Genomic DNA, 27679 nt, shown 5'->3' with positions numbered 1-27679 from the left:
AATTTGAAATTTTAATAATGGAAAGTTATTAATACTAATGTTCATTTTATTCCATAGCTGCCCTCAGAAAATGTGAGTTATTGATCCTTTTGTATAAAATATATACATGGTTTCTATTTTATGTTATGAAATTTCGCCCTAACTTAGGACAATTTCATTATTTTGCATTGTACTTTCTTTCTGCGTGATTTTATTTCAAACGGGTAACGGTTCAGCCTTGATGTCTTTTTCAGAAAACGTACTGGCAGATCTCAACGAACTACCTGGCTACTTTCTATCACACCTCCCCCCTTCAGATTTTTTTTTTATGGGACCTATATAAGCCTGCCCCCTCATCAAAACCCCACACTTGGAAGAAATTTAGGATTTTTCTCAGAGAGGCAGTCCATACAGTGACTCAGCACCCAATGGAAAATGTTTTCAATGGCTTAGAAAACCCTAATGAACAACGCCATCGCTGAAGACAGCACGTGTGTCTGTCTCAATATCTGAACCGGAGAATGTTGAAAACTCCACAAAACTGGTTTGCTGGAGATGCTCACAGTTTGTTTTTGTGATGTGTTAAGCTACCAAATTTTAAAATTGTGGGAGGAATGCATAAACACCCCCAACAAACACCCAGGAGGATCTCATTCACAGAAAGAAAAGCAAAGGTCCCCGTGTCACAGCTGTGATGTTAACCAGGAGGCAGGACTTCCTCCGAGGGAGATCCGTGGCAGAAGGGTTACAATTCACAGGCATACTATTTAGGAGTGAACAAAATGCACCATAAACGGAAAACCTTTATATTATTATGTTGTGGTGGGTTTCAGATGAATTTAAGTACTTTCTTTTTACCTTTTAAAATTGTAACATATTCCTATAATATGGGCTAGGGGTTGACACTGGCTACGCAGACATTTGGGAGACTGCATTATACGAAGGGAGACATTCAGATTCAGAGGGAGAAAAAATTTGTGTCTATACCCTACACAGATATAACTCTAAGCCCATTGGGTAGGAAGACACAGACTTCATACATATTTTATTAAGAAATATCCTAGGGGCGGGGCGCCTGGGTGGCGCAGTCGGTTAAGCGTCCGACTTCAGCCAGGTCACGATCTCGCGGTCCGTGAGTTCGAGCCCCGCGTCAGGCTCTGGGCTGATGGCTCGGAGCCTGGAGCCTGTTTCCGATTCTGTGTCTCCCTCTCTCTCTGACCCTCCCCCGTTCATGCTCTGTCTCTCTCTGTCCCAAAAATAAAAAAAAAAAAAAAAAAAAAAAAAAAAAAAAAAAAAAAGAAATATCCTAGGGGCACCTGGGTGGCTCACTTGGTTGAGCGTCTGACTTCAGCTCAGGTCGTGATCTCAAGGTTCATGGGTTCGAGCCCCGAGTCAGGCTCTGTGCTCACAGCTCAGAGCCTGGAGCCTGCCTCAGATTCTGCATCTCCCTCTCTCTCTCTGCCCTCCCCTGTTCACACTCTCCCTATCTGTCTCTCTCTCTCAAAAATAAACATTAAAAAAATGATAAAAAGAAATATCCGAAAAAATTAAGTAAAGCTAGTTTATACTTTTCTGATTGCTTTCTTTTCTACATGCACTTAGGAAATCTCATTTGAACATGGGCTTTGAACAGTGAGTTCAGGCCATATAAGAAGGTAGAGGGGCGCCTGGGTGGCTCAGTCGGTTAAGCATCTGACTTTGGCTCAGGTCACAGTCTCACAGCTCATGAGTTTGAGCCCCACATCTGGCTCTGTGCTGACAGCTCAGAGTCTGGAGCCTGCTTCAGATTCTGTGTCTCCCTCTCTCTCTGTCCCTCCCCCACTCATGCTCTGTCTCTCTCTGCCTCTCAAAAATGAATAAATGTTAAAAAAAAAAATTTTTTAAGACAGAATAATAGCCACTCTAAATAACTAAATGTATACAGTTATAACAATAATTTTTTTTAAAAACCTGCACCACATGCCATGAACTGTTTTAATCACTTTATGTTTATTTAATACTCACACCATCCCTGAAGGTTTTATATATATATATATGTATAAATATATAATATTTATATATATATACACACACACATATATATATACACACACACATATATATGTATATATACACACACATATATATATACATATATATATGCACACTTTTTTTGAGAGAGAGAGAGAGAGAGCATGAGTGGGAGAGAGGGGCAGAGGGAGAAAATCCCAGGCATGCTCCATGTTCTGCACAGAGGGCGATGTAGGGCTCAAACCCATGAACCATGGGATCATGATCTGAGCCTAAATCAAGCGTTGGGATGGTTAACCGACTGACACTTAACCTTCTAAGCACAAGACTCAGGGTACCACACAGGTCGCTTTCCCATGAAACCAGCTCTGTTTCTCCTTAACACACATTCCTACAAACACACACAAAGCCTGTTGGGCTTTCATTCTGGGACCACAAGTACCACAAGCAATGTGCCAACACATCATTATTCAGAAGTTGAAGATCCAATGCAAGTCTCTGAACTAATATCTTCAAACTGGGCCCTTAAAGATAACATGGTGTTTTTTAAGGGCCCCTACTGTTTTTTGTCCCTAGTGTTTTGTCCCTAGTGTTATTTTTGAGAGAGAGAGAGAGAGGAAGCAGGGGAGAGGCAGACACAGAATCCGAAGCAGGTTCCAAGCTGTCGTTAGCACAGAGCCTGACACAGGCCTTGAACTCATGAACCGTGAGATTGTGACCTGAGCCAAAGGGTACCTTAACCAACTGAGCCCCTCCAAAGGCCCCTGATACAACTTTAAACATAGCTAATTCACAAGCATGCCTTTTGTTTGCTTGTGTTTTCAAAATGAAACACAACTGTAACAAAAGGTATCAATGCAAGGTGTCCATTAATTTTCTTCCCTTTCTGAATTAAAAAAAAAAAAAAAAGCCACAGCTTGCCCTTCAACAGTTTAGTCTTCTTTGTATGTTTCAAAGGCTCCCACCAGTTGAAGCGAATGATCATTTGCACCATCTGTGCAAGGGCAAGAAATGCATTATTATCCAAGCCAGGGCTAAAGGTGTTCTAGAAAGAAAGCCGCCAACTCCAACTCGTCAGAGAAAGGTTATGCAGAAAAGCTCCTGCCAGAAAACTCACTGTTCCCTTTTCTTCCTCTCTCTCTCTCTCTCTCTCTCTCTCTCTCATTTGAAATTCATGAAGATGAAGGGGAGCTTTTGTTTCCCATCAATGAGATGAGCCTTAATACACTCTTGCCAAAAGCAAGCTAACACAGAGTAATTGTTTTTCATCTAAATTGCATGTCCAAACTGCTTAGTCTTCAAAGAACATAGATGCTACCGCTTTGATACCCAACTGCAAAATGACAAAGGAGAGGGCACAAGGCACATAGGCAGGATGAGAATTTTTAATCACCCCCTATCTATCTCCAAGCCCTGGAACTCTGGGGCAGAGAGGAGAAAAGAGAGGAGATTATTCATAAGGTAGATAAGGTTCCATATTTCATTCGAGACCAACTCTTTTTTTTTTTTTTTTTTTTTTTTTTTAAGGAGGAAAAAGTGATTTAGAAGGAATTAAGATTCCCCAAGGTGTTTTTAATCTCTTTTCACTCCAGGGCCAGGTGCCTCATGTAGCACATAAAAGAGTTTCAAAAATGAAAGTAAATGCCTAGAACACAGAAAAGAGATATCCATCTACACAAAGCATCTGCCTTTGTTTAAGAAAAAAGTAGTTTCAGCTTTATGAACTTCACATCCAGACATTTTATAATTTTGATGCTTAAGTTCTTAGAGGATTTTGCTCTGTATCAACTACAGTCAATACATAAAAAGAGGCAAAAAGCATCCACTTCTATTACATATATATTATCTATTATATATTATTATTATTATATATTATATTATATATTATATATTATATATTATTATATATTATATATATTATATATTATTATATATTATTATATATTATATATTATATATTATATATTGATATACCAAACCTCCTTTCACGTCAGCGAGTGAGGTCTCATTTAATTGCATGGAACTGTAGAGTGTTTGCAAGGAGGTCTATGTGATGTGAATAAAAACCACCCAAAGAGACGGGACGCTCAAATCTGCTACCTATACACCTTTTTTAGCAGGTAGAGATGCCGTCAAAAAGCTGGGTGTGTTTTGTCATTGATCCCTGAGTTCCACTGTGTAAAACCAGGTGCTGAGACCAAAGATTCGATTCTGTTTATTGTGTTTGTTCCAGTTAATTTGATTCTTCTTGCCTGGTTTAAACTTCTATTTTCTAATTACGTGCCTGAGCTCCATCAGGACGAGTGTCGCTATGCCTTTGTGTGCACTTAGACAATTGTGCACACAAACTAAGCTCACAGCGTCTGTGAGCTGTCTGTAAATAGCGGTACTGTCCTATATCCTGTAAACATTACAAGTTTTTGACCCTGGACAGCCAGGAATAAAAAGTATCGCCCCACACACTGCCAAACAAGAAGCGGGGTACTAGCAAGTGCATTAGGCAGAGGAACGCAGAGCAGGGTGGGAAAGCGTGTGGTCAAAGATGTGAGTGTTAGTGTCAGCTCCACGGTTAAACGTGCTGTGCAGCTGAAGCCACATGGCCTATACCCTCTGAGTTTTGATGTCACCTGCAAACTGAGAGCCTTGGGCCATCTCTAAAGTTACTTTTCCAGGACTAAAGGTCTGCAGTTTCAGTCTCAGAGCTTTCCTCTCTTACTAGAGAATCAACTTCAGTTTGGGAATAGAAAGGCCTTTTTTTTTTCAGTGCAGGTTTTGGGGGGAAAAAGCAACTTTATTGACTGTGGCTTTTACGTGAAGGAAATAGCCTACAATTACTAAGATGTTATTACACACTAGAAAGCAGTGACATTAGGCAAGCGCTTTGAAAATAAAATGTCGGTTTACATTGCTTACACTATAGGTCTGTGTTTGTCTGGACACAAACGGGAGAGAGAGATGTCAGATACAAATGTTTACTAGAGACCCACCACCTGGCCTTTTATAACACAAGTAGAAACGCTGTAAGACATTTCTGTGGAACTCTGTTATAATTTAGAAGTTGGATACCACACCCATCAAGGTCCAGGTATTTCTTGAATACCCAATTCAGCTTATGTATTAGCCAGGAAGTTGACACTCTTGGTTGTGGTTTTCAAAAAAAAAACAAAAAAAAACAAAAAACAAAAAACAAAACAAACAAAAAGACAACTTAAGAAAATGAGGGGATTTACTGGGGCACCTGGGTGGCTCAGTCAGTTGAGCATCCAACTTCGGCTCAGGTCATGAACTCACTGTTCACGGGATTGAGCTCCGCATTGGGCTCTGTGCTGACAGCTCAGAGCCTGGAACCTGCTTCCGATTCTGTGTCTCCCTCTCTCTCTGTTCCTCCCCTGCTCTCTCTCTCTCTCTCAAAAATAAATAAAGATTTTTAAAAATTAAAAAAAAAGAAGGGAATTTATTGATTTTATGTAACCTAAATTTTGAGAGGTATCACTAGCTTCAGGCATGACTGGACCCAGATGCTTGATGCCACCACGGTCTGGTCTCTCTCTCTCCATTTCTTGGCTCTGTTTCCCAGAATGCTTCCTGCTCTTTTAGGCAGGCTTTTTGTATAAGGTAGCAAACATGGCCCCCAGCACCTCTAACCTTAAATGAAGGCTAGGCAGGAAAAGAACATATATCAGCTTCATATCACGATCTCAGTATTACAGTTTGTTCTTCTATATTTATGTTAAATTAGAATAAGTCAAGCCAAACGGAAAAGTTCCAAAGAAGGCAGTATCACTATGGCCGTTCCTTTTTTTTTTTTTTTTTAACGTTTATTTATTTTTGAGACAGAGAGAGACAGAGCATGCACAGGGGAGGGTCAGAGAGAGAGGGAGACACAGAATCCGAAGCAGGCTCCAGGCTCCGAGCTGTCAGCACAGAGCCTGATGTGGGGCTCGAACTCACGGACCGTGAGATCATGACCTGAACCAAAGTCGGACGCTTAACCGACTGAGCCACCCAGGCGCCCCCACTATGGCCGTTCTTTAGGGATAGTATCTCCACTTGATCTCTGCTAAAATGAACTATTTCACTTTTCACCGAGCTCTCTTTGGCCTGATGCCATGGTGTCTTTCATGAACGTGGTCACAAAATTCCTTTACTTTGCCCCAGTTCACAGAAAGACAAATACTATGTACTAGAGGTCAATAAGTACAATGAAAAGAGAAATCTGGAAGATAAGGATTCTGATTCTGATGCTGGCGGTTTGAAAAGTCCTTTAGACCCCCAGTTTGGTGAGCCATAAAATAAGAGTGCCGAATAAAGCGATGCTAAGGCTTGTTTTAGGTCCTGCGATGTTATAAATCCATGCCATTCTGACCTTGCTGTTACAATGTGTGGGTTTTGTTTTTTGCTTTCTTGATGTTTTTCCTGAACAAGGGAAACCTGTGGTTCAGAACCCCAAGAAACAATGACCACTACGTAGGTCAGAAAACTTCTATAGGAGACGAAAGCTTTTGGAAGTTCTGCAGGAAGTAAGTAGACAAGCCAAGGGGCGGGTTAAGCGGGACACTTTGGCTTCCACAGGAAATTAGCAAGTGGAGAAAGTGGTGAACCGAGCCTCGGTACAAACTGAGTCCCCACATATTGATCTCCTGTCTGGCTGGGTCATGCGGTTGCTAGTACACATTAAGTAGGGAAAGGACTGAAAATTACATTAATTCAAATGGCTAAATCAATATTTAACAATGCAGTTAGTGGTAGTTGACCTTAAATGCACCTATAATAAAACAAAGGTGATTCAGGCCAGCCTCCAGCATATGCCATTCAGAAATATGAATTAATGCAGAACAGATACGTTAAAGAACCTTACTAACACAGACACCTTTGCAGACCAGGCTGACTGCAAGAAGGTCGAAGCTGCTGTCTTAACAAAGGCAACTTGAATTTTATTCACGTGATGCTGTGTCTTCATTTATCACCTCTCTCCCTTGTCTCAAGGCTTGGACAGCCTTTGGTCTCAGCATATTTAAAAGTAGGAAAAGGATTTCTACAACTATCTCCCTGGAAAACTATAAATCTTTAGTGATAGCTTTGTAACCTTGAACACTCTCTTCATGAGCAAACATAGATGTTACCAATTGTTACTCTAGGAGGCCTGTCTTACTGTAACATGATTTGCATATATTTACATGCAAACAGATCAGTTTGTACTCTACTGGTCTTAAGGATTCCTGAAGTAAATTGGCTTATATTAAAAAGGATGGGGAAAAGAAAAAAAGTATGGAAGGAACAGAGGCAATCTCTTCAAGATGTCAGAGAACAATCTCAGATGTTTATTAGCTATCAGGCTCACAGATATAAGGCTTTTTAAAATTGCCTTGCTTAAAAAAAAAGTGAAATAAAAAAGAAAAGTGCCTTGCTGCCTTCAAAAATACCTTAAGCTGTAGAGCATTATAGTTATCACTACTAAGGACTTGGTGACAACTCTAAGGAAAAGGTCAATCTAAACATCGTTTTCAATAGACCTTAAGGCAGCAGGAGGCTCCAGGGAACGCCCACAGAAGAACAAGAAAGTTTCCATGATTTTGTGGCCCAAAGGTGCCAATGCCAACGGTGCCATTTCCTCTGCACTCTGGTTTGGCTGCAAGGACAAATGTGTGATAATTAGAAATCTCCCCTGAGACATTTCCCTTTGATTTGTTGTTTGGTGATGACTCCAGTGCCTCTGCAGCCTTGCTTCTCCCAGGTTTGACTGCTGGTTACCATGGCAATGTGGCTCAGCACAGCCTAGGAGCTAAATCAGCATTCCGCCTCATGCAGGCTGCTGGCAGCAGAACTTTACTAAGAATTGGGCAGGAAGTTTCGAGGTTGAATGTAAAAGCAAATGCTGAGAATATGATCATACATTTGAAAGGGTGGAGGAACGTTCCACAGAACAAGATCACAATCTCTTTGTCCTCAAGAACAGAGAACAAATATCTGATCTCCCATAGACCTAGCCACAAGCCCTCTGGTGGGAGGGGGGGAAGAGGGTCCCGGTCCCCAGCTAATATCAAGCTGCTTGTGACCCCAGGAAAGCCAAGCAACAGCTTAGCTCCTGGGGATTTCCTCTGCCTGGAGCATCCCACATACAAACCACTAGGCACAGCCACCTTCTCACACCGCCTCTATGTCCAAATATTCACTGAATTTAAGAATAACTGTAGGAAATTCATACTGATGCATGCATAAAGTTCATAGTGATAAAAGCCTACATCAGGAAACAAGAAAGACCTCAAATAAACAATCTACCTTTGCAACTCAAGGAACTAGAAAAGGAAGAACAAACAAAGCGCAAACTTGGTAAAAGGAAGGAAGTAACAAAGATCAGAGTGAAAATAAATGAAATACAGACTAAAAAGACAATAGAAGAGATCAATGAAACTAAGAGCTGTGTTTTTTTAATTTTTTTTTAATGTTTATTTAGTTTTTTGAGACAGAGAGACATAGCATGAATGGGGGAGGGTCAGAGAGAGAGGGAGACACAGAATCTGAACAGGCTCCAGGCTCTGAGCTGTCGGCACAGAGCCTGACACGGGGCTCGAACTCACAGACCGTGAGATCATAACCTGAGCCTAAGTCAGATGCTCAACCAACTGAGCCACCCAGGAGCCCCAAGAGCTGTTTTTTTAAGATAACACAAAATTGACAAACCTATAGCTAAACTCAGCAAGAAAAAAAAGAGGACTCAAAATCAGAAATAAAAGAGACACTGCAACAGATACCACAAAAATATCATGTAAAGATCAGAAGAGACTAGTATGAGCAATTATATACCAACAAACTGGGCAACCTAAAAAAATGGATGAATTCCTAGAAACCTACAGCCTGCCAAGATTGTATCATGAAGAAATAGGAAAGTTAGACCAAATACTAGTAAGGAGACTGAATTAATCAAAAACCTCATAACAAACCAAAGTCTAGGACTGGATGGCTTCACTGGTAACTTGTACCAATCCTTCTCAAACTCTTCCAGAAAAATGGAAGAGGAGGAAACATTTCCAAACTCATTTGATGAGGCCAGGATTACCTTGATACCAAAACGAGGTAAGAACACCAAAAGAAAAGAAAATATAGGCTGATATCCTTGATGAACATAGCTGCAAAAATCTTCAACAAAATATCAGCAAACCAAATTCAACAGTATATTCAAAGGATCACACACTGTGATCAAATGGGATTTATTCCAGGGATACAGGGATGATTCAACATCTACAAATCAATCAGTTCAATACACTACGTTAACCACATGAAAAATAAAAATCATGATCATCTCAACAGATGCAGAAACGCATTTGACAAAATGTTAAAATTAGTGTTTTTTTTTTAAAAAAAAAGCTTTAGAAGAAGATTAAACAGTGTTAAAAATGATCAAGATTGACTTATTTTGTACTTTTCCCTATACGTTTGTTTATAATTAGAAAAATTAAAACTCAGAAAATATTGATTACTATGTTTCCCATCTCCCTGACAATGATGCCTAAAAGAGTTACAAATTCACATTTGCTGATAGAGTTGGCTAAACATTCAGTCAAAGAAGTCAAAGATAACATGGTCATATAAATTATCCATGCAAATTATGAACTGTGTGTAAATTATATTTTTTTTTTTTCCTTTATCAAAATTATGTCAGCGGTGCCTGGGTGGCTCAGTGAGTTAAACATCAGACTCTTGATTTTGGCTCAGGTCATGATCTCACAGTTTGTAGGTTCAAACCCCGTGTAGGGCTCTGCACTGTCAGCTTGGGATCTCTCTTTCCCTCTCTCTGCCCCTGCCCCACGCCCTATCTCTAAATAAATAAATAAATAAACATACTAGGGGCTCCTGGGTGGCTCAGTCAGTTAAGTGGCCGACTTTGGCTCAGGTCATGATCTCGCGGTTGGAGAGTTTGAGCCCCGCATTGGGGTCTGTGCTGACAGCTCAGACTGCTTCGGATTCTGTGTGTCCCTCTCTCTCTGCCCCTAACCCACTCACATTCTGTCTCTGTGCCTCTCAAAAATAAACATTAAAAAAATTTTTTTAAATAAACAAACCAAAACAAAAAACAAACAACAAACAAATAAAATCTTGTGCCGGGGGCACCTGCATCTGAGTCTCGATTTCCACTCAGGTCATGATCCGAGGGTCGTGAGATCGAGCCCAGTGTCAGGTTCGCACTGGGTTGAAGCCCACTTAAGATTCTCTCTCTCTCCCTCTCTCTCTGTTCCCCCTCTGCTTGCTCTGTCTTTCTCACCCTCTGTCTCTCAAAAAAACAAAACAAAACAAAAAAACCTCTGCCAATAACTTGATATCCTCTATCAAAGGCCTTATCAGGGATTCCTTGGCCTCTAGGAGATAAAGGAGAAATGGATTAATCCAAAGCAAGCAATCTCCTTAGAAAAACGACTCAAAATTCAGTCCATATCATTTTTAGTAGCAAATGCCATTTTTAAGAATAAGACCTAATATTTGCCAAACAAATATCTGGTTCTGAGATTCTGGTTAATCAAACACAAAACATGTACACTGATTTAAAAAAAAAAAAACAAACAGTAACGTATAATACAGAGAATAGACATTCGCACTTCTGACCAATAGACACTGTAAGTCCCATTCAAAGCGTGGAATTTCATTCCAGGATGCAACAAAATTTTCATAGTGTCAAGGGGAATTCTGCTTCCACTTAAGATGTGGAACAAGTGTTGGCCAACTTTTTTTGTAAAAGACTAGATAGTAAATAATTTTTGCTTTACAGGCCATATGGTCTCTGTCATAACGACTCAATTTTTAGTCACAGAAAATATGTAAACAAAACGAGCATGGCTGGGTTTCAGTAAAACTGTATTTATGGAAACAGGTGACGGGCAGAATTTGGCCCACAGAGCAAAGTTAGCCAACGCCTAATATACAAAGTCACAAGTGAATGTTATTCTCACCCCAACAATGAGAGCAAGCTGAGTAATACACAAAAAATACTTTTTTGAGAAGCACCTGGATTTCTGATTCAGGTCATGATCTCACAGTTCATCAGTTCGAGCCCTGCTTCGGGCATCACACTGCCAACACGGAGCCTGCTTGGGATTCTTTCTTCCTCTCTCTCTCTCTCTCTGCCCTCCCCCGCTCCTGCTCACTTGCTCTCTCTCAAAAAACAAACAAACAAACAAAAAACAAAAAACTTAACAAAAATACAGAGACTATATCAGAGACACAAAATCACTGGATCAACTAACAAACTAAAAGCCAGGGTGACAAGCTCTTCCAAGAAAATCCAAGAACCACTAATGATTCCACGTCTGACAGAGCAGCCAGAAGAGGAAGAAACCGCCATAGATGCAAATAAGAAAAAAAGCTACACATTTAACAACATCCTGAGAGTCAAGTAAGGTTGGTATACCACGTTAGGGTCCCCGGGAGCCCCAGACACACAGTGCATCCTACTCATCAACTTTTCCACAGATCTAAACCAAGTGGTGATAACCAAGTGGTCACAGGGCTTGCCTAAGTCTGAGCAGGTGCACAAGACAAAGCTTCCAGCACTTGGGATCGTGCATGAGCACAAGCCATGGTAGTATCATTGGCAACAAGGTCATTTGTATCACTTGCAACAAAATGAAGTCACAGCAACTTTAATTCCATAAATGAGGGGAAAAAAGTGACTCACTATTGGAATTACTGGGTACAGCATCTGAGGACACTCACAAAATATTGGCGTATATAACTACATGGCTTTCTGCTAATGGAGCCGACATTGTGATAACTATTGCTTCACTCTTGTACGTGCACAAGAAAACTTGAAATTGAGGGGCGTCTGGGTGGCTCAGTCGGTTAAGCATCCGACTTCGGCTCAGGTCATGATCTCGCAGTTCGTGCATTCAAGCCCCGTGTCAGGCTCTGTGCTGATGGGTCAGAGCCTGGAGCCGGTTTCAGATTCTGTGTCTCCCTCTCTCTCTGATCCTCCCCCGTTCATGCTGTGTCTCTCTCTGTCTCAAAAATAAATAAACGTTAAAAAAAAAAATTAAAAAAAAAAAAAGAAAACTTGAAATTGAAAATGAGCACAATTAATTTTGAAGAAGACTCATGTGATCTACAGAAAAGTCACACATCACAGAGTGAGTCAATGTACCTCATAGAGCTGCACATGTTTAACAACTGCCTTTGGGCAGAGTCTTTAACAGCTACAAACTTTTGCAGTAGTTGCTAATGGTCCTTCAGTAAATCAGTGTCTTCTGGTTTTGTTGTGGGTTCTTTTTTTCGGTTTTATTTATTTAAGTAATCTCTACACCCAACGTGGGGCTTGAACTCACGACCCCGAGATCAAGAGTCGCATGCTCTTCCAATTGAGCTAGTCAGGTGCCCCTGTTCTGTGTGTGTGTGTGTGTGTGTGTGTGTGTGTGTGTGTTTTAATAGACTTTATTGTTTAGAGTAGTTTTAGGTTTCCAGCCAAATTGAGCAGGTACAGAGATTTCCCATACGCCTTCTGCCCCACACTTGCACAGCCTCCCCATTATCAACATCCCCCACCAGAGTGGTACCTCTGATCAAATCAATGAGCCTACATGCCACATCATTACCAAAGTCCATATTTACATTAGGACTCACTCTTGGTGTTGTACAATCTAGGGGTTGGGAAGACGTATAATGATGTAGATTCACTATTACGGTTTAATGCAGAGTAGTTTCACTGCCCTAAAAACCTTCTGTTCTCCATCTATTTATCCCTCTCCCTCCTCCATCCCCAGTAACCAATGATCTTTTTACTGTCTTCATAGTTTTGCCTTTTCCAAAATGTCATAGAGTCAGAATCAAAGACTATGTAGCCTTTTCAGATTGGATTGGCTTCTTTTGCTCAGTAATACGCATTTAAAGTTCCACCACATCTTTTCATACCTTGATGGTCATTTCTTTTTACTGCTGAATAATAGCGCATATCTAGATGTATATAGTTTATTTAATTTATTTACCCATTCACCTAGTGAAGGACATCTTGGTTGCTTCTACATTGGAGCAAGGATGAATAAAACTCCTATATACATCCATTTGCCAGTTTTTGTGTGGACATAAGTTTTCAACTCCTTCGGGTAAATACCAAGAAACATGATTGCTGGATTACGTTTAGTTCTATAACAAACTGCCAACGAGCCTTCCAAAGTGGCTGTGCCATTTCGCATTCCCACCAGCAACGAATGAGAGCCCCTGATGCTCCACACTCACTTGGACATTTGGCACTGTCAATATTCTGAAGTCTGGCCATTCTACATGATATATAGATGCCAACAGGTATATAGTGACACCTCACTATTGTTTTAATTTGCATTTCCCAGTCTTCTGCTTTTCATGTGGTCAAGGGTACCACTATGGTGGTCAAGGTAAATAGCAAATATTACCCATTCATTATTCTATTTATTTATTTGTTTGTTTGTTTACTTATGTTTACTTATTTGTGAGAGAGACAGAGAAACAGATGATGAGCGGGGGAGGAGCAGAGAGAGAGGGGGAGACACAGAATCTGAAGCAGTGAAGCAGGCTCCAGGCTCCGAGCTACCAGCACAGAGCCCGACGTGGGGCTCAGACTCAGGAACAGTGAGATCATAACCTCAGCCAAAGTCGGACGCTTAACCAACTGAGCCACCCAGGTGCCTCTCATTATCCAATTTAGTAGAAAGTTTTTAGTATTTAATTTTTACTAGACGTCTACTTCCATTTTTTGAGGTCTTTGCAGACTAAAAGGTTTGCTGCAACCCCAACTAACAATTCTCCAGAGTCGGCATAGAAATGCCCTCAGTGCTGTGCTCCCTCAGTGGAATAATTCTAAATGTGCGTTTTGTACTACTCCCAGCGTTTCTCTGCAGAATTAAGTTCTAGTCATGTACTATGGAAAATGGCTTAACTGTGCACCCTTTACTGGCCTCCTTCCTCTCCGATTCCCTCCCCATCTACCTTACTGATATTACCTGCACTCAATATATAAAGTACCTTCACTCTAATCCTTGTCTAAAGTTTGGCAAAACTAAGACCTTTGTAGATCGATGGCATAAAATGAATAATGAAATCTCTCTGTAAGAGCAGTCAGACTGTTTCTCTCTGTGTACTTCTATTTCAGCACACGTTTCACGAGCATCTAACCCATAATTTCCCACTGATCCCACTGAATGTCAAACCTATGGCTTCAAGCGCTCCAGGCTGAAGCATTGGCCTGTGCACAACGGCCTAGTGCTCCAGGTGACCTGAAGGGGCAGCAGCACCAAATATTTCTGGTGCGCAAAACTGGAAGGAGTTAACGGTCTCTAGTCATCAGGACTCTTCATTCTTATCGCTGAACACCGTGCATGCTTGTCTTGAAAGGGACATATTCGTCACATTGCCAACACAGTGCTCATAGGTCTCACCTATTTCTCAACAAGACCATGGATGTATCCAGAGGCACAAAATAGAGGTCTGCTTAACACCTTTCAGCTTATTTTAGGGCAACTAACAATGATAATATTTCATTTCCTACGAAATGCTAAACAGGGTACCAGGATATTACAGATAAACCAGGTGTATCTCAGGCAAACAGGTATATACTCTCCCAAACTTAATGAGACTGAAGAATGATGGCTTGATATCCAATAGTCCTCTTCCAACAGTGAAGAATGAGGAAAGATGGCAATAAAGATGCCTAAATGTTTGATGTTTGATGGTATTGTTGACATTGTGGAGTAGTTTCAACAGTCTCTGAAAATCTGATCATATATATATAATCTTTCTCTGTTCAAGTAACAGGGTTTACTTCTTCACTGAAATGCAGCCAAGTTCTTTCAGTATAGAATACCTAACACTCATTATACCTATAGAAGCGCTTCTCTCTCTACCAGTCTCTGTTAACTCTCACTAAGTTGCCCTAAAATAGAAATAGAATGGTAATGCCTTAGGACTGGTATATGTCAGATCTAAAGTTCCATTTGAATTCAATAATTTAAAAACAAAACAAAACAAAAAAAAAAAAAAAAAAACATTACCAGGGCACCTAGGTGGTTCAGTCCATAGAGCGTCTGACTCTTGATATTGGCTCAGGTCATGATCTCGCGAGTTCGTGGGATTGAGCCCTGCATTGAGCTCCGTGCTGACAGCGTGCAGCGTGCTTGGGATTCTCTCTGTCCTCTCTTTCTGGCCCCTCACCCCGCTCTCTCTCACACGTGTGAATTCTCTCTGTCTCTCTCTATCTCTCTCTCTCTCAGAACAAATAAACGAACATTTTTTAAAAAGATTCTCTCTCTCCCTCTTCCCCTCACCCCCATTCACATGCTCTCTCTATATACAAAAGTTTTTTTAATTTAAAAACACTACCAAGAAATCTTAATATATTTACTTTATGTTCCAATTATTGAGCACTTCTTAAAGGCTGCCTGATATTTAATCTTAATGCATGTAAGTCTGTATTGAAAGCTGCTTGAAGGCAAATACAGGATCATATACTTTGGCTGACCTTATGAAATTTGTCAATAATTAAATGGAAGCACTTTGCACAACCTTTCAATTTTCCCAATATCAGGAACTGTTAGAAGTGTCTTCTTAAAGATTTATGTTTTAAATGTTTTTAAAAGTTCTAAAAAAAAAAAAAATTTCTAAAAACTTTCTCTGATTCAACTTATTCCAAAAATTAGCTTGAAAAGTAGATTTCCTTCTTTCTTAGTTTAGGTAAACTGAGTTTTATATCCTTTAAATTTTTTTAAGTTGATTGGCAAGAAGCCAGCTTTCAAAACTTTCCAAATTAGCCACCTGACTTAGTTATAAAAAGAAAAAAAAAAGCAAATAATTCACTTGAATCCCTCCCACAAAAAAAAAGCTGTTTTTTACTTTCCTTAGAGTAGATCTGCTTTTAAATGAGAAGATGATTGTAAATCCTGGTGAATTGGTCGTAGACTGTGTTATATTGTTCCCTGGGATGAACTTTAAAAGGCATCTTGTGGTTTATGTATTTGTGATCAAAATAAAGACAGCCTTTTACTGTGGGAGCAATTTGAATCCTATTTTATGTGCTTAGTCAAATGCTAGGGATACGACTGAAGCAGAGGAACGAAGAAAAGAGCAACATCAGGTCTCGGCACTGGAATTTACCTGGATCTGTAAGACCTAAGCACGGATCACTTGATTGGTCACACACTGTTCTGCTAGGATCCACTTGATAATTTCTACGCGTGGATCAGTTTTTTCCCCCAACCACACTGGGTTGCTGGCGGGCAGGAGATGTGCCTTTGATGCATCATTTTCTATCTTCCCTGCATGATGTGCTCCTGGGCACATAGTTGAAATGGAATGAATGCCATTGAAATGATTGTCTGACACCTCATAAATTGATAGCTTTTTGGGGAGAGGAAGCCCTTCCAGTGATTACTAAAGGGAGGAGAATAGAGGGTCCTTGATTTCCAGTATCTGTAAGCACATATTTAATAAGACAGCTTCTCAAGGGCATTTCTTTCCACTTTGAAAATCACTTGGAAAATATTTAGCACCTGTTCTTGGAATCAGTCTTGAAAGAAAATGCCTATGAATTCTTTCAGAATTATTTCTTCTGTATTCTTCCTTTTCCTTATTGTATTCTCATACTGCCAAAAACGAAAAAACACACAAAACTTCAATAATCTCGATCGTGCACTAAATTAAGCAATCCTTTCCCTTGACTTTAATGCCTCCAGTGTGCCCTTCTAACTTCATCAGCTACTACAATTATTTGTTCCAGCCATATAACCTGAAATACTCCCTACACGTAATTCGTGCTTTCCTGCTTCTCACTGTCTTGCTACCTGAACACCTTCCTACAACCTTCGCGGGTCCTGATTCTACTCCTCTGTGATGACGTCTTCCAAATGTTACAGCCTCCATGCTCCTCTTAAAGGGATAAGAGCTCTTTCATCCTTAAAACCTCCTTGGCCTTTTGTAAGGCTTCCTAGGGCTCTTGTTTGATTTTGTCATAGGAAGTAATAAGATATCCTTTATGCAGTTTCCTCAGCCTATCCTACAGGACTAGAAAACCCCAGCTATTCCTTGGGCACTGGGCCTGGAACAGTGAGTTCTCTCCGTGTTGGCACTGAACCCTCACCACAACCTGTATTACCATCTCCCTTTTATGGATGAATTAAAGCTAAGTAGAGGGCAGGGACTCAGATTTAAGCTTACACATGGGGTGGCTGACAGCCCTGATTTGCCTGGCGTGAGGAATTCCCCGAGATGCTGGACTTTTCAGCACTAAAACTCAGACAGTCCTAAGCAAAACAGGATGGTTGGTCACTCTGCTTACAGAAGTTGTGTCCTCTCATGAACAGTCAGTGCATACCTCACACCCAAAGGCCCAGAGGTGGGAGAAAGTGGCCATTATGGTCCAACAGGCAGGAGCTTCCCCTCCCCCACACTCACCCCAGTCTGCCCCAGTCCTAGGCAGAGCTGGGTCACAGTGACCTGCGGCCAGGAAGGGAAGCCCAGACCGGGGTGTGGCTGGGGGAAGTCTCTCCCACATCTACGCTCCCCAACTCCTCCCCACTAAGCTTCAGTTGGTTTCTCTCAGACACATGACTGCCAAATTTTGAGGACTTTGATGGCTTACTGGGTACTAGCTAGATACCTGCACTCTCACCCACTAAAGGGAGAAACACAACAAAATGCAGGTCCTTGCAGAGTTGCAAGAAGATGCTGGAGAAATACATTTTACCCAAACACTTGATGGACCAAGTCACTCAATCCTTTCAGACACACCAAGGCAAGGCCTAACTCCTCTGGAAACCCAGACTGCTCCAGAAGTACTGACAGACCCAAGGCTGACAATCTGTACATCTACACAGGTGCAAACAGCAGCCATTTGGCATAAACTGGTCATCTAAAGCTACCCGTCCCGACGCATCCCATATAGCCAAGGTGTGCAGAAGCAGCCAGACTGACATTTCCTGGAATTTCAAGTCTAGTGAAGTTCCCCGTGGTTTATTTGGGCCTAATTACGATGTCGATCCTCAGACTCAAATGTTCCCAATCCTGTCTGCCCATTATAATCACCTGTGAAGGGGCACCTGCGTGGCTCAGTCGGTTAAAGCATCCGACTTCGGCTTAGGTCATGATCTCGCGGCTCGTGAGTTCGAGCACCACGTGGGGCTGTGCGCTGACAGCTGAGAGCCTGGAGCCTGCTTTGGATTCTGTGTCTCCCTTTCTCTCTCTTTCTCTCTCTGCCTCTCCCCGGCTCACACTTTGTCTCTCTTTCTCTCAAAAATAAATAAACATTACAAAAAATCTTTTTTAGGAATCACTTGTGAAGATTTTGGGGCGCCTGGGCGGCTCGGCCGGTGGGTTAAGCGTCCGACTTCGGCTCAGGTCATGATCTCACGGTCTGTGAGTTCGAGCCCCGCGTCGGGCTCTGTGCTGACAGCTCAGAGCCTGGAGCCCGTTTCAGATTCTGTGTCTCCCTCTCCCTCTGCCCCTCCCCTGTTCATGCTCTGTCTCAAAAATTAAAAAACGTTACAAAAAAAATATTTTTTTAATTAAAAAAAAAAAAAAAAGAATCACTTGTGAAGATTTTAAGCCTACAGATGACCTGACCTTTCCCCAGGCCAATTAAATCAGAAGGTCCAGAGCACTGCACAAGTGAATGTAACATACAGACAGGGTTAAAAGCCATTGCTCTAGCTCAGTGACTCTCAGTGTGCCATCCCGGGCTGGCATCACTGGCAGTTTGTTTTTATGCTAACAGGTAAAATTATGCTATAGGATAAAACAAACTCTGTGTTTCCCTTGACTCTCATTACAGTAACAGAGGTGTCTCCACCCGTGGGAAAATGACCCAAGAGGCAGAGTTTGGGCAAGAAAGATTTAATAAACTATGTATCAGAAGACGTTTACCATAGAAACACGGCTGTATGATACTTAAGCCACAGGATTTCCTCTACCTGTCTCCATTTTCCTTCATTGGAGCCACCTCCATCTTTCTTGGTCTGCAAGCATTTTTCCCTAAACTTGAAAGTCTATTGAATGAGCACTCCCACGTCTCAGATTTAGCTTCCCACCATGACCTGGAGAGTTGCCTCTCAAAGAGCTATAATGTTTCAACACCCTATCTTTAGATGCTTTTATCACATAGTCTAAGTCTTGCTGGAGCTCCCCAGCCTTGGAGTTAAGTATCAGCCTCCTGTTTACACTCATTAAATTGGACTCACAACGTTGGCAAAAGAATGTCAGGATGCTGTTTTGTTAATTTCAAATAATTTATAGAAAAAAATTTTATTGGAATGGATACTCTGAAAACGTTGTGGTCCGGATTTTCTAACATTTACTTTTTAAAATTATCTTAATCACAGTAATTATTTTTCTAATGTTACATTAAAAGTGGCAGTTTAAAATGTTGGACAGGAAGAAGATGTAATTTAATGAAGGGCATCTTTCTCCACATTGACATGGATGTTAAATCTTTTTTTTTTTTTTTTTTTTAAGATTCTAATGTGGCCTAATTACTTTAATTTAAAATTCTGGGTATGCATGTTTTATTCATGACTTTCTAGATGATTGAGAAAGTTTTTGCAGCTCCTTTGAAGCTCTAACTTTGGAAATATAACAAATAATGAAGCCATCATATTTTCAAAATGCTCAGATAGAGGAGACTTTTGAAAGACAGAGTAATTGTGAATCAAAGCTTAATCAGCTGCTGTGAAATGAGTTTTTAATTATTACATTGCCCCTGATATGCTGGAGTTCAGCAAGGTTAGGAAAATGACCTCACACACATTTCCTCTGAAAGGATAGAATGTTTTTTCCCTCGTAGCACATCACCTTGAATATTCAGAAACTAAGTTGTTCTGCTTCCCGTGAAAAACCTCTCAGAAACATTTTTTCACACCAACCTTTGACTAATCTCACACACAAAAAACGAAAAGTGTCACTCATTTCTTCTCTTACTAAAATGCGTTATCTTTGCATGGACATAATGGCTTCTGAGTCAGAATACTCACCGACTCCCACTGGAAAACTCACATTTTCCAAAGTCATTTGTAAGTTTATTAAAGAGGATATGAGAAAGGGTGCTCAAAGCCTAAATCTTTAGATTTCAGAGTTCTGGATCAAAATAACTGGTTTTATTTCAGGGGCCAAAGATAATACAGATTTTCCATTCCAGAGAAGTGTGGGTTTACACAAGGGACAGTCAGTACCTGACGTCTCTTGAAGTCAAGTTCAACTCAAATTCCCATTTTTAGCAAGTAGTAATCTGCTTGAGTTGAGAGCAGAAGAGACATGATGTACACAACTTGTCAAACCTCCAGCCTCCAGTGTAGATATTTACACCTATATTCTAATTTCTGGTTACTAACTCAAACTGAGAGACCAGAGCTTAAACATTTACAGTTAGTTCCCTAAGAATCCAAAGAAAATGAGTACACCACCACATGTCCAAAGCAAAATCAAAAGACTTGATTTCAATTCTATTGCCAGTTTTCCTTTAGATTGGGGGGGGGGGGCGGTGTGCATAGGGGAACTCCAGCCAAATGAAAATCTAGGTTCTACAAAGAAGTGAGCACTCACATCTCAACCTCTTCTAAAGCTCTCTCCAGATAACTGTGAACCATGTTACCAATGCAATTTTTAAGGAAGGGCATTTAACTCATTTATTTGAAAGTCAAAACCTCTCCAGTTCCTTAAATATATACATTCAATCAAATCAAAGAAACAGGTGTAGATGTTGCATGAAGCATGACTCAGAGCTGCTACTGACAGTCCTCCCTTTTGAGGAATGCAAACAACCACAGGCTCGTTTAATGAGAATAAGTAGGACCCTGAAATAAGTGTTACTTATAGAAGAGTCGTCATTAACATGCTGCACCAGAGGTGTGATTTGCATGAGCTCTGATTGCATTTGCTGGCTGTTCACGTATCTGTGCTGAATCAATGCCACTACATCAACACACAGGTTATCTTTTCCCCTCACTTTAGAATGAACTCAAATTCTGATTGAGAAATACAGCCCATGTGTCTCTCTGCCACATGCTTTGTGTGAGCTACTTCTTGGCTGAAAAGGGAGATCAGTCAAATCTTACGCAACATTTCTAACGCTGAACAAACCCATGTCGTTTATTTCTTGAAAATGCTATCTGTTTAATGATCTGATATCTCTGCCATTGGAGATGAGTGCCATAAGAGCCAGCAGATTTACTAGAAACAATAAAGGTTAGCATTTATTGAGCAGTTACTAAGTGCCAGATCCTAAGATAAGCGCAGCCCAAGCATTTAATCTCTCATTGAACTTTCCGGCAGCTGCTGTTAATAACCTCATGTTGATAGGTGAGCAAACCTAGGCTTAAAGGGTGAACTTGCCCAATATCACAGGCTCTTCATTTGTGGAGTCAAGACTTGAACTCTGAAGTCCATGCTCTTAAACATACATTTTCCAGAAGCTGAATAGTCAACGTTCTCAGATTATGCAGACCCAACCGAAGTTAAATTAAAGACCTGCTCTGCTGAAAAGTGAAACTTCAGAAGTAAGTACACCTCATGGAGACAAAAATCCTTCAGAGATGTCCTCAGCGTCCGCAAACCAAACTGACCCCTCCATGACCCCAAGTCCAGAACAGGACCTGAATTCCCATGCCCACACAACTGCATCTTGGTTATTCATATCCCGGGCACCCCCTGCTCCAGCCCTTAACTTCCAACCACAAGAAAGGAAAATTTACAAAAAGAAAAAAAAAATGATGCTTTTCCCGAAGCGCTGAAGCTCTGTTTCTGTTCAGAATTTCTCCTTGTAGACACTGAAAACAGAGTGAGGAGATGGTGAGAACCTTGTAAGCCAGTAACAATAACAGAACTGAAGAATTCCCCCCAATTCTTATTAAGCCATATTGACCACCTATACAACTGTACGGATAGTGCTAAACGCAAACATGTCTTCCCATACACACAGATACACCTATGTACATTAACACTAAGCTGATGGGCAGCTGTGCAATTAGAAATCGACCAACGTGCACATGGAGGGCTTCTGTTGCACATGGCTATGGTCCCAGGTCCACCCACCCTCTGTTGGAATACAAGCAAGGCATTTGTGTATAATCTACTTCTCTAAAAAAGATTTTTAAAACTCAACTACCGTGAGCCCTAGCCTTTGTCAGAATATGGAGGGCTTCCCTTGCCACAGACACCGAATACGGCAGTAACTGCAATTGCTAGAAGCTGTTCTCTGCTGAAACACACCTGTTACAACAAGAGCAAAAAAAAAAAAAAAAATCCAGATTAAAATAAGGGATCATTGTATGTAATTAAGAGATATTTGTGTGGCTGAATTAGAAACATATCGGCTCATCAATAACACACACTACATTCCACAATGAAGACTACTGCTTCTGGATATATCTGCCAAGTCCCATCAGTTCAATCCACAAATATTTACTGAGTACCTACTAGGAGTATGGCACAAGGACGGACACTAGGGGGTATAACATCATGAAGACAGGTGCTGCAGCAGCCCCCGCCTTCCCGCCCACCAAAATCATCCACGTAGATAAAGTGAGATACGAACAGTAAGCAGAGCAGGCGAACACGTCTAAGCCTGGTCAGGACTCTGTCTCCCCACCTCGGGTTGGTTTACAGGCTCTTACTTTGGAGCACTCTGTATGAAGCTACTTAGGGAGGCCAGGCAGTAGTGTGGTACGCATCATGGATGGAAGGACTCTCCTCAGTGGAGCGGAGACTATGTGGTCTGAATACAGGATGCACAGTGCTGTTAGCCCGGAAACAGTCTCTCTTTTTTTTGTAAGATATGCAAATGAAGTGCTGGTGTGTTCACCAAGAGGTGGCACCTAGGTTCGTTCTGAGGAAATAAATGTACAGAGTCTTATGCACAGACCCGCATATAAACGGCCCCTGCATCTACATACAGGAGAGCTTTTTTGAACTCACACAGCTGTATGCAAGTCGCGCCAATTAGTTAAGACTCTGTCAACAGCTTGGATTTTTTTTTCACTTGTACATTTGAGACTTTTTGTTTTGGAAGATTAAAGTATGAAAGCTGCATACGCTGAGTTGTGAATGGGGAACAAGAGCTCGTAAAAGGCAGTTGCTATCTAGAGGATGGCCTGTCTAGAAAATCCTACTGGGCTTGCTCTTAAAAATAAACTGGATTGGGATGCCTGGATGGCTCAGTCGGTGAAGCATCCGACTTCGGCTCATAACTTCGGCTCAGGCCATGATCTCGCGGTTCATGGGTTCGAGCCCCGCATCGGGCTCTGTGCTGACAGCTCAGAGCCTGGAGCCTGCTTCGGATCCTGTGTCCCCCTCCCTCCCTGCCCCTCCCCTGCTTGCACACTCTCTCTCTCGCTCTCTCTCAAAAGTAGACATTAACAAAATATATAAAGAACAGAGTATTTCCATTCACAGTCAAGAGTCTAATGAGCATCAGGTAGGTTGGCTATAAAGACTTCCTCCCTCTGCACTGGGCCTGTTAGCTAAATGGCTCCTCTGTCTCACTGCCTCACTCCTCCCCTCATTAATGCCCCCAAATATGAAACACATCCCTCTCTACCACCTCACACAAATGCTGTAGGAGGGATGTGATGCAAACATAACCAACCCTCCCTCTCCACTTGCACATTTTAATAGAACTCTTGGCTTCTGTTTATACGGGTTTCTTGCAAAACCTTTTTTACCTGGTGCCTGGCCTCCAGCCTCTACCTCTGAAAGTCACCCTAAACCACCACCTGGTTAATCTTCCCTCAACAATGATTGCAGCCTCCATTTACTCATCACTGCTGGCAGAGTAAAATCCAAAACTCTTTAATACGGCGTCTAAGCCCCACCATGTCAAGGCCCCTGGGGAACTACATGACAGCGGTGCCCCCTATCAAGGTCACTGTGAAGGTCAAAGACACATGAAACATGCCCACATATAATTCCAAACACACCTAGGGAGACAGGGTGTCCCCAGGGACATATAGACAAGCCTCATGTCACTCTGTACATGTACATGAGCAAGCCTGGGTCTGTTTCTAACCTTGTCTGCTCTTTTCTGGGGGGCATCTCCCCTAATGAAGGCACCGAAGACTCATCTCTTAATTTTTTTCTCATGTCTCATAAATTAACAGGAAAAGACCCACAAGCCTTAAACAATTTGAAAAATGTCAAGATGACGTAGGTTTCCCTAAATTGCTAAGAGTTGTATAGAAGAGAATTCTCATTTGAAATGTACATGACTAGTCCTACTTCCCCCGAAGCCACGCAGGAATCATTATTCTACAAAAATGTAAGTAGAGCAAATCCTGGCTCTGCCTTCCCCCAACTTCCGACATTAGCTTCCCTCTTTTCTATTCTACTCCTGTCTTTATTACCCAGGATTTTAGCAGAATTGCTAAAGCTTGAGAATATTTTAGCGTTGGCATTTTTGAAAAATAACCACGCAACTTCCTGGAGCGCAATGCGGTGTAACCCACCAAAACTGGAAGTCCTTGAGAGTAAACACTGTTTTAATTATATCTGTAGCTTCACTTTCTAGCCAATTGCCAGGTCATCATTAGGGTAAGAACAGGATGGGGAAAGCATGCGGTGGAAGGCAGGGATTTCAGCCCTTAATCTGTCACCTGCTGACTGTGATTTGGAGCAAAGCCCTTAACCTAACTCAGCCTGAGTTTGCTCAACTGCTAAAGAGAGGTTGTGATACCAGCTGCTTCACAGGACGTTGTTCTGAGGACTAAATGCGATAATGTATTACAATGCGGTTTATAAATGATAAGCACTGCATGATATAAGTTATGATCGCTCCCGAGTACAGGCTTAAAGTCATAAAATGAGTAGAAAATAAGACAGAGCTGAGCTACTGCAAAACAAACATCTCAATCACGAGTGACAATGCCAAAACCTGAAAAACATCTTATCCATCCGAAAGTCTTCCGGGAGCCTATCTCTACAAGAGAAGGGGAAATAAAAGAAGAAAATGCCTTGCAACTGTGGCAAACTGGATTTGGCTCCTATTCCACTAAGAGAATTGGCCAAATCCAGCACTAAATGGAAACAAATACTTTTGTTTTAGAAGTATGCAGTCAATATGTCAAAGTCATTTGGATTAGACTACCCCTCTAAATGAAAACAAGTATAAAAGATGGATAAAATACACAAAAGAGATATTGGGAGTCCTTAGAGATCAAGTAGGTGAGCCAGAACTTGAAGGACTAAATCCCAGACAGCAAAGGAATGCGGTGCGTGTGTCATAGGTAATTTTGGCATTAGCCTCCACGTTTACCCCCATACCATTTTCTGACTCATTGCATGAGAAATGAGCCAAACTCAAAGCAGTGGCCTGGAACTTGCAGCAGTCTCACTGAAGACGACTGACTGACTGATTGATTGACTGATTGATTGATAACCAAATTTAAAGATTCCACAGGCAAATTTAATAGCATATGAAAAAAGAACAAAAAGGATCATTGACAAAATGGAAGGTAGGTCTGCAGAAATGTCTGCTTGAATCATGAACAGAAAAATGGAAGGAAAATACAGAAAAGAGCATCAGATACCGAGGAACACATCTTTCAATGTTCTAACATACATATGATTAGAATCTCAGAAGGAAAGAGGAAAGAATGGGACACGAGCAAATGGAAGGCACAAATTACCAATGTGGGAAATGAAATGGGAGATGTTCCTACAGATATTACAGACCCTTAAAAAGATAAGAGGATAGTGTGAAATGACACAATATTCATGGATTAGAGTCTCAGTGTTGGACAGATATCATTTGCCCCCACATTGATCTAATGATTCAATACAATCATAATCAAAATTTCAGAAAGACATTGTGTGGAAACTTAAAAAGGTGTTTTAAGATGAATATAAAAAAAAACAAAGGTGCGCGCTTGGGTGTCTCAGTCGGTTAAGTGTCCAACTCTTGACTTCAGCTCAGGTCGTGATCTCATGGTTCTTGGGTTCGAGCCCCATGTCGAGCTCTGTGCTGGCAATGTGGGAGACTGCTTGGTATTCTCTCTTTCTCCCCTTCTCTCTGCCCCTCCCCTGCTCTCTCTCTCAAAATAAATAAATACACATTTAAAAAAAAAGACTAGGGACAAGAGTAGCAAAGACAATTTTAGAGAAGAAAACCCACATTGGAGGGTTTATAGCAGAAGATATAGGACATATTAAGATAAGCTATAAAATTATAACAATTGGGACCCCTGGCTGGCTCAGTCAATCAGCATGTGACTCTTGATCTTGGTGTCCTGAGTTCGAGCCCACGTTGTTCATAGAGTTTACTTTAAAAAAATTTTTTTAATTAAAAATAAGTGGTAAAATTATAACAGTTAAAATAGTGCATTATTGGCCCAAAGACAACAGATCAACAAAACTGAGTCCAGAAACCAGTGTATACATATATGGTCCGATAAGTGCCATCACAATGCAATACAGTTAAACAATATTTAGAATAAATGATGTTGGATCTTTGGATGTCCACATAGGAAAAAAGTTACTACATATATACATAATACTACATATATCATAATACCAAATATATATATATATATTTGGTATATATATATATTGGTATATATATATATATATATATATATCAGTTCCAGTTAGATTATAGCTCTGAATATAAAAGACAAACAATAAAGCTTCTAGGGGCTAACACAGAATATATTTAGGATATTAGCATAAATCAAGATTACTTATATAGGATATGGAAGGAACATAAAGAAAAACAGTAACAAATTTAATTTCATTACAAAAAAGAAAGTCAAAATACATACAGCAAAAAATACCATTATAAGAGTGAAAGAGGCAAGCCAACAAGTGGAAAAAGATATTTGCAATATTCATTTCCAAGAACTCACTTCCAGAATATATATAAAGAAATATTACAAATCCACCAGAAAAAGACAGGAAAGCCAAATTTCAAAACTTGAACAAAAACTCTCGAATAGGTATTTTGGGGGTGTGTGTATATATATATGCGTGTGTATGTATGTGTATATATGTGCATGTATGTATATGTATATATTCTCCAGATTGCCTAATAAGTACATGAAAAGATGTTTAGCATAATTCATCATAAGGAAAATGAGATACCACTACAATATCACATTTTTTAAATGACAATACCAAACGTTAGTAAAAACTTCAATCAGCCAGAACACTAGCAATGGGAGTGTAAGCTAGTAAAACCACTTCAGAAAACATTCTGTCAGTACCTGCCAAAGCTAACCATATGAATCCCTATTATCTGACAACTTTTCAACATAAAAGCATATATATATATATATATATATATATATATGTATATGAAAGACATATATATAAGAATGTTCACAGCAGCCTATGCATAAGTTTTCAAAGCCAAAACCAATCCAAACATGCATTAACAATATGAATGGTGGAATAGTTTTTTTTTTAATTTTTTAAAATTTTTTAAATGTTTATTTCTTTTTGAGAGACAGAGAGAGACATGGCATGAGTGGGGGAGGGGCAGAGAGAGAGGGAGACACATAATCTGAAGCAGACTCCAGGCTCTGAGCTGTCATCATAGAGCCCAATGCAGGGCTTGAACTCACGAACTGTGAGATCACGACCTGTGCTGAAGTCGGAAGTTCGCTCAGCCGACTGAGCCACCCAGGTGCCCCTGAATAAAACACTGTGCCACAGGGATCAGCAAACTATAGCCTGTGGATCAAATCCACCCATGCCCATTTATGGTATT

Source organism: Neofelis nebulosa, chromosome 1, assembly GCF_028018385.1.
Source record: "Neofelis nebulosa isolate mNeoNeb1 chromosome 1, mNeoNeb1.pri, whole genome shotgun sequence".
NCBI lineage: Eukaryota > Metazoa > Chordata > Mammalia > Carnivora > Felidae > Neofelis > Neofelis nebulosa.
The sequence above is the reverse complement of the archived record's forward strand: the minus strand, read 5'-3'. Positions refer to the sequence as shown.